Source organism: Stigmatopora nigra, chromosome 20 (genome assembly GCF_051989575.1).
Source record: "Stigmatopora nigra isolate UIUO_SnigA chromosome 20, RoL_Snig_1.1, whole genome shotgun sequence".
In the NCBI taxonomy this organism is placed as follows: domain Eukaryota; kingdom Metazoa; phylum Chordata; class Actinopteri; order Syngnathiformes; family Syngnathidae; genus Stigmatopora; species Stigmatopora nigra.
The window spans coordinates 3664844-3680188 of NC_135527.1; the positions used below are offsets into that span (position 1 = coordinate 3664844).

Below are 15345 nucleotides of genomic sequence, written 5' to 3' on the forward strand. Positions count from 1 at the left end.
AGGTGAGCCATCATTATTTTTGGTATACATTTTTGCAATATTGATACATTAAGAAGACCACGCAACCCGAACTAACAAGGGTGCGCAATACGGAAGTTGAATGAATTAATTCATTGGAAGTTTCATCTTCCCTCGACACTAATGCTTGTCTCAATGGAATCAGAAGATATCTTGCCAGAAGAAGACAAGTAACAGAGATGTATTCTGATAAAGGAACTGATTTCCAATCAGCCGACAAGGACATAAATCAATGAATGAAACACAAACAGGATTGAAAAATACTTGCAACAAAAAGGAAATATTTGAGCTCTTACAGTGTAAATTAACCAATAGACAATATGCAGTTCAGGGTGTTTTTGTGGTGAGTCTGACCTGAAATAGCTCCAATGGGAAAGCATTGGATCTAAGATCTAAAGTTGCCTATTTAACCTTGGGCTTCAGCACTCCCTTGGCCTTTATCTAATCACCTAATAATCTATTTGAGTTCAGTTTGCTAGGGACCCTAGAGTCAATATACAGTTCATGTTAATTTTTATTGACCTACTGAAGCGGATAAATCTTTGGTGAGAGAGCATTTGACTGAAGATCTAAAGGTCCCTGGTTCAACCTTAGGCTTTGGCAGTCTGTTGGACTATATCAAACCAGCCAAAATCAGCTACAATTCAATTTGTGATCAATTGACTTGTAATCAGTGTGTAAATATGCAGTCTAGGTTGATTTTTGTTCACCTATGTGAGTCAAAGTAAGCCATGTCCGGTTCTCGAGAGCCCTCATCCGGTCTATTTTCCATAACTCGCTCCACCAACAGACCTGCATCAAATAATCTACATATTAAGCTTCTGGATATCTTGCTAATGAGATGATCATTTGATCCAGGTGTGGTAGTGGAGGAGATTTGGTAAACAGACTGGATAGGGGCTCTTGAAGACTGGACTTTGCCACCCCCGATCTACAGAATAAACCCCAATCTTTGGCAGTTCATTGGACTTTGTAAACTCAACCAAAACCATTTAGACTGGAGATCTAAAGTTCCCTGCTTCAACCCCGGGTTTCGGCAGCATATTGGATTTCGCAAACCCACCCTAAAACAGCTGGCAGTCAGTTTAAAAACCGTTTCCTTGTAAGCCATGAGTCGTTTTGCAGTCAAATTTGACTCTTGTCATTAACATGACCCGAATTGGCTCGGATAGGAATGATGGAGAGCGTTCCCTAAATTTACTTTGGGCTTTGTCAGTCAATTGGACTAAACCAGACCAATATCACTTAATGCTCCAATTGGAATATTATACTAGTAGGCCATGAGTCAATTTACAGTTCAAGTTGTTTTGGGTTTTTATCAATCAGCCGAAGTAGCTCAGTTGAGAGAGCATTAGACTGAAGATCTAAAGGTCCCTGGTTTAACTCCTCGTTTCGGCAATACTTTGGACTTTGCAAGCTCAGCCTAATTCCGCTGGCAGTCAGTTTGAAAACTGTTTCTTTGTAAGCCATGAGTCATTTTGCAGTCAAGTTGGGTCCGGAACCACTCGCATCCTATGTGAGAATCATACCACTAGACCAAGGAGCCTGGGGTTCCCATACAGTGACACTTTCTCAGGTTACTTTGTGACATGTCAACCCCCATAAGAGATCACAATTCGAAAAAAAGCAAGGGCTCGTCCAGGACTCGGCCCCGGGACCTCTCGCACCCTAAGCGAGAATCATACTACTAGACCAACGAGCCAAATGTGCTCATTGGATGACACTTTTTTCTCAGATGGCTTATGTCCGATATCACTCCACCATAGCTCACAAAACAACATAGCAAGGTCTCGTACAGGAGTTGGACCCAGGACCTATGGCATCCTGGGCAAGAATCATACCACTAGACCAACATGGTATGGGTGTGCAAACAGTGACACTTTCCTTCTCAGGTGGCTAATGTCCCATATCACTCCTCCATAGATCACAATTCATTAAAGCGAGGGCTCATGCAGGAGTTGGACCCAGGACCCATTGCACCCTAAGTGTGAACTATACCACCAGACCAACAAGCCAGATGTAGAGACACTTTTATCAGAAGATATTGGCAGTGGAGGGATTTGAACCCACGCCTCCTGAGAGACTGGAGCCTTAATCCAGCGCCTTAGACCGCTCGGCCACACTACCTTACTACATTACATTAGCATGCCCAACTCCAGCCCTCAAGGGCCACTATCAAATTTGTTTTCCATGTCTCCCTCCATCAACATGCCTGGGAAACAAAGTTGGAAACCTTCACGTGGTGTCTCCTGAGAGGCCGCTCGCCGCGGCCTGCGAATTCCAACAAATACCACTCAGAGCTGCCAACAAGGGACGTGGCACCCTACGTTTTTCATCCAGCCGGAGATATTTGACTGCCCCTCACCTCCGACTACCCCCTGGATGAACTAATCCACGTTCCAGTGGCAGCTCTAGCGCTGTCTGAGGGTAATCCTCAGGCGCTCGTAGTGACTCAACAACAACAACAACAACTCAACATGCCTGAATCAAATCTTTGGGATCGTTATCAAGCTTCTGGACAGCTGCCTGATGAGTTGACCATTTGGTTCAGGTGTGGTAGAGGAGGGAGATATGAAAAAGAGACCGCAAAGGGGCCCTCAAGGACCGGAGTTGGGCACCCCTCCATAGTTAAATTACTGTCATTTTGGTGTCATGAGAGACACTAATGCTAATCCTTAAAAAGATTGCCAATTTTTAATGTTTAAAAATAGTAACATTAATATTAAGTTAATACATTTTTCTAACCTATGAGAAAATATGTGTGACAATATTGAATTTGACAGTGATGGGAAAATTCACATTGAAAATGTATCTTTTTTTCTAAATCATACAAAGCAATTTAGTAACACACTATTTTGAAGCATAACCCCAAAATTTTGGCGTCATAGATTTAGCAGCAAAAATCGTTTAACAAAGTCAATTGGACATATGTCGAGCAATAAATATAAGCCCCTTTTCAATTTCAAAATGTTAATATTGAACTTATATTACAATACAGTTTCTGACATAAATCTTATCAGACTAACTAAACAGGATGGATGATATCTATATATTTAAACAACTGCAAACATTGTAGGTAATAAGCTTGTAACGTTTAAAGAAAGTTTTAATTTGAAAAGATGCACACGGGTAGTACGCTTGTGACAGCTTTTTGACATGTAGTATGATTAACTATGTTTTTATAATATCTGAAATCCCCAAAAACCCACACAGGTGAAAGACCTTTTTCTTGCTCAGCCTATTGTCAAAAATCTTAAAATTAATAACTCACTTCACATTTTTCTTAAGGATACCAACCGATCAAAATTCGTATCAGAATTTAACCGAAATCGGACCCAATGCGTCATTTTCAGAGTATAGGAATCGGGTAAAAGCTATTTTTTTTTTATTTAATGAATAACATTTATGGCGACCTGGTGGTGCGGTTAGCCTCACTGCTCTGGGGTTCTGGGTTCAAGACCAGGTCAGTCCAACTGTATGGAGTAAACATGTTATCCCCTGCAGGGGTTTCTTCCGGGTACTCTGGTCTCATCCCACATAGGACATTCTAAATTGCCACTGGGTGTGAGCGTCATTAGTTGCCATTGACAGGGAGAGATGTCCAATCCAGTTTGACTGCAATCCCTCTGGTCAAATTCGATTGGATGCCTGTCGTCGTCAATGGGAGTGAAATAGGATCACTTGCTCTGGTAGATAATGAGTTAAGATAGCAAGTCACAAGCATGTCCATAAAGGTCAGGCTAAACAACATTTGTAGGTTTTAAAATAATGAAAACAATCTCTGGCTCATTGGTCTGGTGGTATAATTCTTGCTTAGGGTGAGAGAGGTCCTGGGTCCAACTCCTGGATGAGACATAACTTTGTTGAATTGTGATCTATTATGGGGGTTGATATGTCACATGCTTCACCTGAGAAAAAAAGTGTTGAATTGTCATATATGATGGGGTGATATGGGACATTAGCCATCTGAGAAAAAAAGTGTCATGGTATGAGTATGTATGGCTCGTTGGTCTAGTGGTATGATTCTTGCTTCGGGTGTGCGAGGTCCCGGGCCCAACTCCCGGATGAGCCCTGGTTTTTATTGAATTATGATATATGATGGGGTGATATGGGACATTAGCCATCTCAGAAAAAAAGTGTCAGTTTAAGAGCACCTCTAGCTCGTTGGCCAATATTTCAATAAACTTGAACATTGGAAGACACACTGAGGCAGATATAATGAAAGTTAAGGCCCCGTCTGCAGAGGCGGGGATGCAACAAATCAGAGGCCGGAGAGTGTGACAACTCTCCAGGCTCCACAAAGCTATTTCTCGCTGAAAAGCTGCTTCAACTCTGTTTTTAATAGAGATAAGACAAGTCATAAAAATGGGAGGCGTTAATACAAATGAAGGAGGTGGAGTACAAAACGTATTGGGCACATTTTAACCAATAGGTGTAAATTAAATTCTATTCTAGTAACTTTTAATACATCAGAGTGCAAAAGGGTGCAAGCTTAAAAATAAGAATACAATTTATATTTCACATTAGCCACCTAAGGAAAAAAGTGTCACCGTATGGGCACCCTTGGCACGTCTGTCACATTGACTTTAGAAATTTGACAGATAGGCCGGGTCAGCACAAGAAACGATACATATAAAAAACTGCATCCTTTAACAGTACATATGAAACATTAACAGAAAAAAGGACTAAAGTACTAACATACTGATCACTCATTTTTAAAGTAAAAAGTATGAAGTACAAAGTAAAGTAAAAAGCGATGTAATAAGAAATATTCAAATGTAATTTAAAAAAAGATAGAGGGGCTGTAAAAAACGAAAAACAAAAAGAGTGGACAGACCTACTGCCACAGGCGAATTATTCGATCGAAATGTTTGTCATAAGACAAAATGTTGTATGGCGAAGTGGTCGTATCACAAGGTACAGTGTTTAACATGTGAGAATTGGATTGGATTGGATTGGATAACTTTATTCATCCCGTAATCGGGAAATTTCTTTGTTGCAATAGGAAGAGGGTGAGGATGCAGGAATAGGAAAGGCATTATACACAAATGGGTACTTAATAGTAAGTTAATAAATAAATACATGAATAAATATATAAATAGGTAACTGTGTTGCTGAGATATATATATACATACACATACATATATATAGAAGCACATCTATACTGTATCCGAATTCAGGCGGTCCTAACCCACCGCCTTCTTTGAGTTAAAAGAAGATTATGTTTAGTAAGGATTATTTACTTTTGATGTGTATGCATGAATGTATGAGTCTTGGGTAAAGCCCATGGAATAGTAAGCCATGAGTCAATTTTCAATTCAAGTTGGTTGTTCATTTTACAAATCAGCTGTAGTAGCTCAGTTGGGAGAGTGTTAGACTTAAGATCAAAAGGTCCCTCGTTCAACCTCTAGTGTCGGCAACACATCGGACTTTGCAAACCCAACCTAATTCAGCTGGCAGTCAGTTTGAAAATGGTTTCCTTGTAAGCTACTTTGCAGTCAAGTTAGATTCTTATCACCTCCTTAATCCAAATAGGCTCAGACTGAGATTGACAATATGCGAATAATCACAAAGGTTGTTCAAACGGTGATCCCGCTGCATCAGCATCTTCTTAAATGTCCTTCTAGGTCTGCTGTTACGACTCCCCCTGGGGTATGATATACCAGAGAGTCGCAACTATCACAGCAGACAGGTTCGGTCAAAGATGAGTTCGGACACACACTGCAAGTAGCCTTCAGTTATTTTTATTTACAATAAAGTCAACAAAACAGACTACGGGATAACATAGGGGAAGCACGAGATATTAAAGTGGCACCCTCAAATAAACACGGTAAAACCCCCTCCCAGACAGGTGTCCAAATGAACACCCACAAAAATACAGGAAATCAGACCGAAGGATGCCACCGTTAAACTGATGTAATATAATCTAGACAGGGGAATAACTGTCTAAATGCACAAACTATATGTATACCCAAGGGTGTCTAAACTTATCTCAAGTCCCCCTATGCAACCCAAAATCATTAACACCACATACAAAATATAACATGGAGTAACGTACTCACAAGCCTGCAACTCAGCAAGGCAAGGGCCAGGGCAAGAAGGGGTGAACTGACTACTGAAAAGGCTTTAAATAAGGGCAGGAGGGATGATTGGGGAATTAATTACAGCTGTGTTTGGCCTGGGCAGGGCTCTGTCACAGGGGTGGAGCCAGAGCTGGAGATAAAACACCTCCTACTGGTGTGTCCAGGCTGCCAGCCGTAACATCTGCATTCTGGGGTGAAGGTCCCGTAAACAGTCCTTGGTGACTTGGTGACTTGTTGCAATCTTGAGTTCTCCTCAGACAAATTGAAGAAGCTTTCATACAAAAATGCTTAAACACATATAATAGTATGAATGAATACTGTCCAACACTAAGGATAAATATTTCTTTTCTCATATTTAGATGTAATTTTCGATTGTTTACATTTTTTTTACCTGTCTTGTTCAGTTGTTTTTTTGAAATGATACTGCATTTTTTTGTTGGTAACATGCTTTCAAGTATGTGTATGAATCTATAAGGCAATTTCAAGAACATTTTTTTCACAGCAATGGTAACTCTTGGAAGTGGGGTAGTTTGCCTCTACATAAAAGGAACTGATGTTGTCTCCCGTGGGGTTAATCAGGCCCAGTGATTCTTGGACCAATGTTGACCGGAGTCTTGTAGCCCTGGTAGGGTTACCCATGGCCAACTGGTCTGATGTGTGGGATTAGACGAATAATGGCTCAGAGGATATCTTATGATGAGCAACATTATTGGATGAAATCTTCCCTCGCCCGGACGCGGTTAGGAAGAGCCTGAGCGTAAGGTTGAGAAATCCCGGCTCGACATAGTTTGGCTCTGGAGTTGCCCGCGGGACAAAAGGGTTGCATCCCTCCGTTTTCAGGTGGGGGAACGGCACTTGATTGTTGTATGTGTGCATGCACAAAACAGCAGTTCAGGGTATCTACCCCTTTTGGAGTCCTTGGGGGGGTTGCTGGAGAGTGCTCCTTAGGGGGACGCCATGTTCTGCTCGGGGACTTCAATGTTAATGTGAGAACTGGAGGGATTGATTGGGAAGAACGTCCCCCCTGATCGAAACCCGAGTGGTGTTCTATTGTTGAATTTCTGCGCTCGTAGTGGTTTGACAAACGAACACCATGTTCAAGCATAAGGGTGTCCGTATGTGCATTTGGCACCAGGACACCCGCATGTTTTGGATACTCGGTAAAGAGAGGGACGGAGCTCTCAACCAATCACAACCTGGTGCTGAGTTTGCTCCAAAGGTGGGGGCAGATGCCAGTGCAACCCGGGAGACCTAAAGGTTTCGGTCCCCTATTAGAAGGACCTCCAATTCCCACTTGCTGCTCTCTGCTCGACCTCACCCGTCCGTCCACGCATCTCCGTGCCGACTGGCCCGACAGTCGCACCCGGGCCAATGCCATCACATTGCTGTTCATCTCATTTAGGCAGAGCGTGGTGCTGAAAATGCCAAAATCGTGGGTTCGACCGCCCAATGGGCACAGCCTCTCAAGAACACAGGTGTCAAAGAGGCAACCCGGGGAACAAATCTGGGCGGCTGCATCATATTGTGCGGTTTGACATCCTTGTTCTAGAGCAGTGGTTTTCAAAGTGGGCGGTACCGCCCCCCGGGGGGCGGTGTGAACTTTCAGGGGGGCGCTGACGAATAAACAGGCGAATGGGGGGCGTTGAAATAGTGAAGGGGGCGATGGAGCAATTACAGTAAAATGTGACGTTGGTGTTTGTAGAAAGACCGGAAAAATTGATTGTCTGTAATAAAAAGTCGACAAAAAACAAGCTTTATTGAAACATCTAACGTTGTCTGCTCGAGCGCTCACGAGCAGCGCGCATATACCGTATATCACTAATTGTCGCGAGTTTATCGTCGATGCAGGCGACTGGGGAAACCACCACCATCCAGTCAGCCGCAGAGGAGCACACAATAGCGCGCCGGCAACGCTTAACCACAGACGTATGCGCACAGCGACCGGCTTAATGCATCAGCTATCAATTTTTATGATTCGAGGTGAACTGCGCATTGGTCTATTAAAAGAAACGAAATTAGCGAATAATATCTGAGGCGCCTGTCTTCTATTTATTTAAGCTTCTCTCCACATGCAAGTCAGTTTTTATAGCTGCCAGAAAGCAACTATACGTGCGCGATTTTCTCATCATCATTGGAAAGGGGTAAAGAGGGGGGCGTTGGCATTTTGGCCCGGCGGTGAAGGGGGCGGTGGCCAAAAAAAGTTTGAAAATCACTGTTCTAGAGTAAGTTAAGATTGCCTAAAATTATTTATTTTGCCGTAACATAACAGTTTAGCTCGCTGACATTTGCAATTGCGGTCACACAAAATTCATGGTCACTTTGCACATGGCTGGTTAACTCAGTTGGTCAGAGTGAGGTGCTAATAATGCCAAGGTCGTGGGATGACCTCCATATGGGCCATGACCTCTCTATAGTCAGATAAAATTACCTAGATTAACTTCTTTTGCCGTAACATAAGTGTTTAGCGAGTTGAGGTGTTGCATTGGTGTTATTGTTCAAATAATGGGGTGGTGGGCACATGGCCTGTTAACTCAGTTGGTCAGAGTGTGATGCTAATAACGCCAAAGTCGTGGGTTCAACCCCCACACGGGCCATGACCTCTCTGTAGTAGTATGTCTAACACAAAGTATTTTGCCCCAACATAACATAATATCTTGTCTTGATGTTTCCTCAGTTTCTGTGATCTGGTAATTTCTCTGCTCCACTTGAAATCTCAGTGAGGGAATATTAGCTAAGTTTGTTCCCACCACATTTCTGTTCATCCCAAATTGTTGTGAAATTATATTTGTCTTCATACTCAAGCGGCCAGAACAGTGTTTTTCAACTTTGCTTAGCCTCCAATGAGGAAGCCTGTAGAAAAGAGCTACCTTGCTAACGCTAGTTGGCTAACGTTCTGAACCTTAGCTTTTCATGCTAATTGCTAGCATGCGCAAACATGAGATGGGACACAATTGACGTATGTTCTGTCAATATTAGAATACAACAACACATCACAAAATATTTATAGTTGAGGATTCTGGGTCACATTTTTCACTCATTCATGGATATCTTTTTAACGCGAAAAGCTAAGCTAACCAAAAATGACAGAACCCTTCTTGAGAGAGTAATTACTTGCTCAAGATGCTAAACAAAAAGTGCATAAGCTGATGACAACACTTTTTTTTCAAAATTGGATATAATTTTTACAAATGGAAGTATAGTTCTATAACCTTAAAGACATAATTAAATCTTAAATGGCCATCCAGAAAAATGTATCACATTTCCCTTCCCAATACGTGTATGAGACCAACAAAAACGGCGACCATATTGAAGCATTTTAACCAATCACATTTCAGCCGTTATTTGTTGCTAGGATCAGAAATCGTCCTCAAGGCCATCACAATCAGTTCTGCAGGCTCTGCTGCAATATACAAGCGTCGATAAGACTGTTGCTCTAACCAACCAGAATTCGATTTGGTGACACCAAGGCCATTTCTTAGGCGGAGGGATACGTCATCGCTTTCGCCAACTATGATTGGCAGACCAAAGCCTAAATGTGCCAGCCAGAGATCGTGAACTCCACCCACAATGGCAGACGGAGGAAAACAAATGGATTTAGTTGCAGATTATCCCACAAAGCTATTTTCCAGACAGACTTTTCCGGAAAAAAATGGACATTAAGAAAGGGCGGTCAACTCCAAAGCTAGCAAGCTTTGGAGTTGTCTGACCATTCTTAATGGTGTCCAGCTTTTCTTGAAAAGTCCGACTTCAAAATGGCTTTGACAGTAAATCTGCAATCAAATCCATTACGAGATCATCTTCACTCTTGAAAAGCTAGCCAGATGACCCGGTTACATCTTCCTCCTTTTTGATCGGAGATTGATCTTCCCTCTTTTGCTGTTGAGGCGGCTCTGCTTCCTCTTCAATATGGGACCCTGCAGAGGTGTTTGCAGACTCCGCCCCTTCACTGGCCCTGCCCAGATCCTCTTCTATCTTAAAAGACTCCTCACCAGTTGACCAGGTGTCATCTTCTTCCTTCATTTTTATTTCAAGTTGCTCTTCTCTCTTTTGGTCTGGAGGAAACTCGGGCTCCTCCCCTACAAATTGGGGGTGCTGATTACTGAAACCTGCAAAGACACAAAGATAAATGTTATATGGCCATACTTGTAGCAAAATTAATTGGCTACAGAACTTTTTTCGTAACTTGAAAATTTTGTAAGTAGAGGTGTACTATATATATAAATTATCTAATTTGTTTCACGGTTCTCACACAACTGCTACTTAAACCCTTTAAAATTGGTAGTAGCGTCCCAATTTTATATTAGAGATGTGAGCAAACAAGCAATGAGAGAAAATGAGGATATGATTTCTCAATGTTTAATAAAAAAACACGTGAAAATGTGCCCTGCGCCGCTGAATTAGTTCCCTCCGCGGCCGTTATTATGGAAGACGTAATACTCGTGTCCGTCTGCCAGATGGCGGCAAGAGCATTTCCTACCAGGGCCAAATGCTGTCCACTTGTGCTACATTTTACACTTTGACCTGTGCCCTGTGCCTGTATGTGAATATATGTGCCATGTTGCATTTTGTATGATATTTAATCACTTAATAGGGGGAATTGCAGTCATTAATAAGGGGTGCATTTAGTTGAGGTGGACAGGTATGTAAGAATCTTGAAACATGGACAGTGGTAGTTGTGAGACAGCCAATTGAATTGAATGCTTTTATTGTGATTATAGAAGATAGATGCTATGGGCAGACCAGTATCACACCTGCCATAAGCAGTTGCATGCCAATGTTCCCTCTAATTTCATATAAAACATGCTGTAAAACACAAAAAAAACTTTGCAAAGTTGGCAAATCTGTCAAATTTTTAAAGTCAATGTGGCCCCCAGGCCAAAAAGTTTGCCAACCCCTGCAATAGATAGATGAGCCAGGGGTGCCCATACAGTAACACTTTTTTCCTTAGGTGGGTAGGTAGGTTATGGCACATCACCCCCAAAAGAGATCACAATTTGACAAAGCAAGGACACGTTCGGGAGTTCGACCCGGCATCTCTCGCACCCTGAGTGAGAATCATACCACTAGACCAGGGGTGGCCAACCAGTCAGAGACCAAGAGCCACATTTTTTACCGTGTTACCGCAAAGAGCCACATTTTTTTACTGTGTTACCGCAAAGAGCCACATCACACACATACCTTTGCTCAGCCAGATTTATTGTAAATGTCACACACCAGCATAGTAATGAAAAATGAATGAATGAAAAAATATAATAATTTACAATAGTGTTTTTCTTTTACTATGCATGTTACTTAGTGGGACTTCTGTCATGAAATCAGAGCCTATTTTTGCGCAACATTCGCTCCTTGTGAGCTGTCATTTATTATGAATGGCTTTTATAGCGCGCCCACCACGTGGGTGTACACCTCGCTCTCCTATTGGCTGCTCCCGGGTGAGCACTCTCGCCTTGGTTTGCCTCGCAGGGGGTGTGGCTTTTTCAGCCGACGCTCGATCTTTGGGAGACTTTTTGTGTGCGCGACGCTGTTCGTTGTTGCTTCTGGTTCACGGAAGCTCTCCCACTCTGTTAAAAACGTTTACTCAAATGACCTTGCTCCTACTGGGAAACTTTGAGGCATTTTCATCCCAAGCACATGGGCATTGGACGAAAATACCGTATTGAACTCAAGCGAAGCGCACACGCAAATAAAAATAAAACACAAATACAAACTTTGATATGGACGTAAGAGCCACATGAAACCGGGCAAAGAGCCGCATGCGGCTCGCGAGCCGCGGGTTGGCCACCCCTGCACTAGACCAACAAGCCAGGGGTGCCCACATAGTGACACTTTTTTTCTCAGGTGGCAAATGTACCATATAACCCCCCATATTACATCACAATTTGACAAAACAAGGGCTCGTCCGGGAGTTGGACCTGGGACCTCTTGCACCCTAAGTGAGAATCATACCACTAGACCAACGAGCCAGGAGTACCCATACAGTGACACTTTTTTTTTCATGTTGCAAATGTGCCATATCACCCCCCATATTGAATCAGAATTTGACAGAACTAGCACTAGTCCTAGAGTTGGACCCAGAACCTCTTGCACCTAAAGCAAGAATCATACCACTAGACCAACAAGCCATGGGTATCCACAAAGTGACACTTTTTTGTCAGGTGAAGCATGTGACCTATCAACCCACATAATAGATCACAATTGGACAAAGCAAGGGCTCATCTGGTAGTATACATCCAATAACTTCGGATCAAAGGAAGCACACAGAGTCAGTCATGATGAGGTTTACCGGACTTCAGCTGAAGGAGGGGGTCAGAATAGCCAGCACTGGGAGATGTGTCCATCCTCCGGCCTGACCAGTTCGAATTCCCAAACAGATGAGCTAGTTTTATCAACAGAACGTCATGTGACATAGGTACAAACTTTAGGCGGGAAAAGGTGAACAAAGAAATGGGCGTGTCATGGTATGTGATGCACCCCGAACTCATAGGTGTCATCATGGAAATTCCCTCTAGGCTATCTAAAATTCTAACCTCGTGACTATACTGAATAAGATTATAAAGAATACATTCTATACTCCACATTTCCACCCTATAGTACTTTTGAAAGAATTTTCATTAAATGCATCAATTTATATCCCTCCTATCCAGGTTCTAGAATACAAATATCATCAGCAGTTATTTATCAAGAGGTATGAAAAACAATAAAATCACTTGTCAAGGCAGAGGCAAAAAACTCGAGGTAATTTTAGGGTTATTCGAGAAAAATTCCTCTGCGTCCCTCTTTATGAACAGTAATAAAATCGCAAGTGAGGCAGTTGCAAATTTAAACAGAATTGAGAACCACGACCGGTGTTGGCCAAGGCTTTCATTTCAGCTATAGCACGAGTCATGTACTGGTTTCATCACGGATGAAGGTGCAGCAGTGTTCTCCCATCATGGCACACGCACCTCCATCATTGGCTGTTATCAGATCCAGGACCATCCGGTCCTGCAACTCCATTTCCCTTTGGGCTTCTAAATCATCTGCTATACCCTGTAGGGCCTTGACAGTTTGGGTAATGCACACATGTTACAGTTCCATGTAACTTTGCCCACTCAAAGTTGGCAAAATTGCGACAGTATGATTTTCTGGGGGGGTGGACCAAAACTTATGGTCACGTGGAACACCTCCACCCCAGATTGAATCATGTGGTTTGAATTGCACTGATTTTGATCTCATATCGCCTACTGTTATTTTCATTCGCCTTAAAAGGTATCATCTCATCTAAATAACTGCAGATTTAAGTATGACGTCTAGACCCAGTGAATTCCGAATCTCAGGATACCACACATCTTCTTAATAGTAGTTCTCCAGATTGTTCTTTTCATACCACTTCCCTCTCCTTTGTGATAGGAGTATGTCACCATTTTGTTTTCCAACTCGAGACTCTGTGGGCGGGGCATTCAGACACATTCAGCCCAGGCAGTGCAACCAGGGGGAAAGGAAGCTAACAGACAATTTGGAATTATTAAGTATTGATGGAGAAAATCTAATATATGATTCAGATATTTCTTAGGCCAGCAGAGAAGGCCTGGAAGGCCCTGACCGCCCACCACTGTCGTACAAGTGCAATGAGATTTAATGCTTTCACTAAGTGGTGCACAAATAACAAAAACAAACAGACAAATAAATAAGAACTAAGTAGCAGCCCAGTGATGCAAGTGGTTAGCGCGTCGACCTCACAGCTCTGGAGTCCTGGGTTCAGATCCAGGTCGTTCCAGCTGCGTGGAGTTTGCATGTTCTCCCCGGGCGTGCGTGGGTTTTCTCAGGGAACCAATAGTATTTCAATACTCTGAAAATGATGCATTGGGTCCAATTTCCGTTAAACTTTGATATGATTTTTGATCGGTGGCAATCCTTAAGAAGAATGTGAAGTGAGTTATTCATTTTAAGAATTAATAATTGTCAAGATCAGTTTTTCACTGCAACTGCAACACTTGAAAGTGAGGTACTTTGCTTCTGCAAAAAAAGAAATGACTGTAAATAGCAGAGAACGGTTTCGATCCATTGACCTCTAGGTTATGAGCCCAGCACGCTTCCGCTGCGCCACTCTGCTTCATGTCATTATTGATTTACAAATCAAATCAATCAGACTAATTCAAGCAGACATACAGAGGCACGTGATGATTCCCACCTGCTGACGGAGCTCCTGAGGACCAACAGCACAAGCATCTCGGTCTCGACTGTGGACTGTCACATCCACGCCAAGTTCTGCAATTTACAGTCATCCATTTTGCAGTTAAAAACTTCCATTTCAATGAAAAACACAAATTCAAGACGTTCGGCGGCGCAATTAACAAAATCAAGATACCATGTCGAATTTAAACTGGTACTTTAGCTAACAGCTAATGTCAAACCGAGCAGGAAGATTTTTTTTGTTTTACCAGTATGAGATTTTGTGTCTTTTTTAAAGGGGTTCTTGTGATTGAATGTTTGACCACACGCTTGGCAGGGGAAACGTTTTTTTTCCAGTGTGGATTTGTTCTGTGATGCTTTAAATTGCCTTTCCAAGTGAATTTGTAAATACAAACTGACAAAGAAAATATGTTTAACCTGTCTGGGTTCTTTTGTGTGATTTTAAAGTCGTTTGGCAACTGAATTTTATACAACAAACTGAGCAGGAAAGGGTTTTTCACCTATGTAGGTTTTCAATATTATAAAAACATAGTTAATCATACCACATGCCAGAAAGCTGTCACAAGCATAATACTCCTGTGCATCTTCCCAAATTAAAACTTTCTATAAACGTTACAAACGTATGCCGCACAATGTTTGCAGTTGTTTAAATATATAGATATCATCTAATCCAGGGGTGGCCAACCCGCGGCTCCCGAGCTGCATGCGGCTCTTTGCCCGGTTTCATGCGGCTCTTACGTCCATATCAAAGTTTGTATTTGTGTTTTATTTTTATTTGCGTGTGCGCTTCGCTTGAGTTCAATACGGTATTTTCGTCCAATGCGCATGTGCTTGGGATGAAAATACCTCAAAGTTTCCCAGTAGGAGCAAGGTCATTTGAGTAAACGTTTTTAACAGAGTGGGAGAGCGCCCGTGAACCAGAAGCGACAATGAACGGCGTCGCGCACACAAAAAGTATCCCAAAGATCGAGCGTCGGCTGAGAAAGCCACACCCCCTGCGAGGCAGACCAAGGCGAGAGTGCTCAGCCGGGAGCAGCCAATAGGAGAGCGAGGTGTACACCCACGTGGGGGC

The 15345-nt window shown here is 42.5% G+C and overlaps 2 non-coding genes across 2 annotated transcripts; one reads left to right on the forward strand and one right to left on the reverse strand.

Annotated features, from left to right (window-relative positions):
• Positions 1–2063: 2063 nt before the first annotated feature.
• On the reverse strand, positions 2064–2145 carry trnal-aag (transfer RNA leucine (anticodon AAG)). The gene has a single exon. It is a non-coding gene; the product is annotated as a tRNA-Leu (tRNA).
• A 6476-nt stretch (positions 2146–8621) lies between these two features.
• Positions 8622–8695, forward strand: trnai-aau (transfer RNA isoleucine (anticodon AAU)). Its single transcript has one exon. It is a non-coding gene; the product is annotated as a tRNA-Ile (tRNA).
• Positions 8696–15345: the final 6650 nt, after the last annotated feature.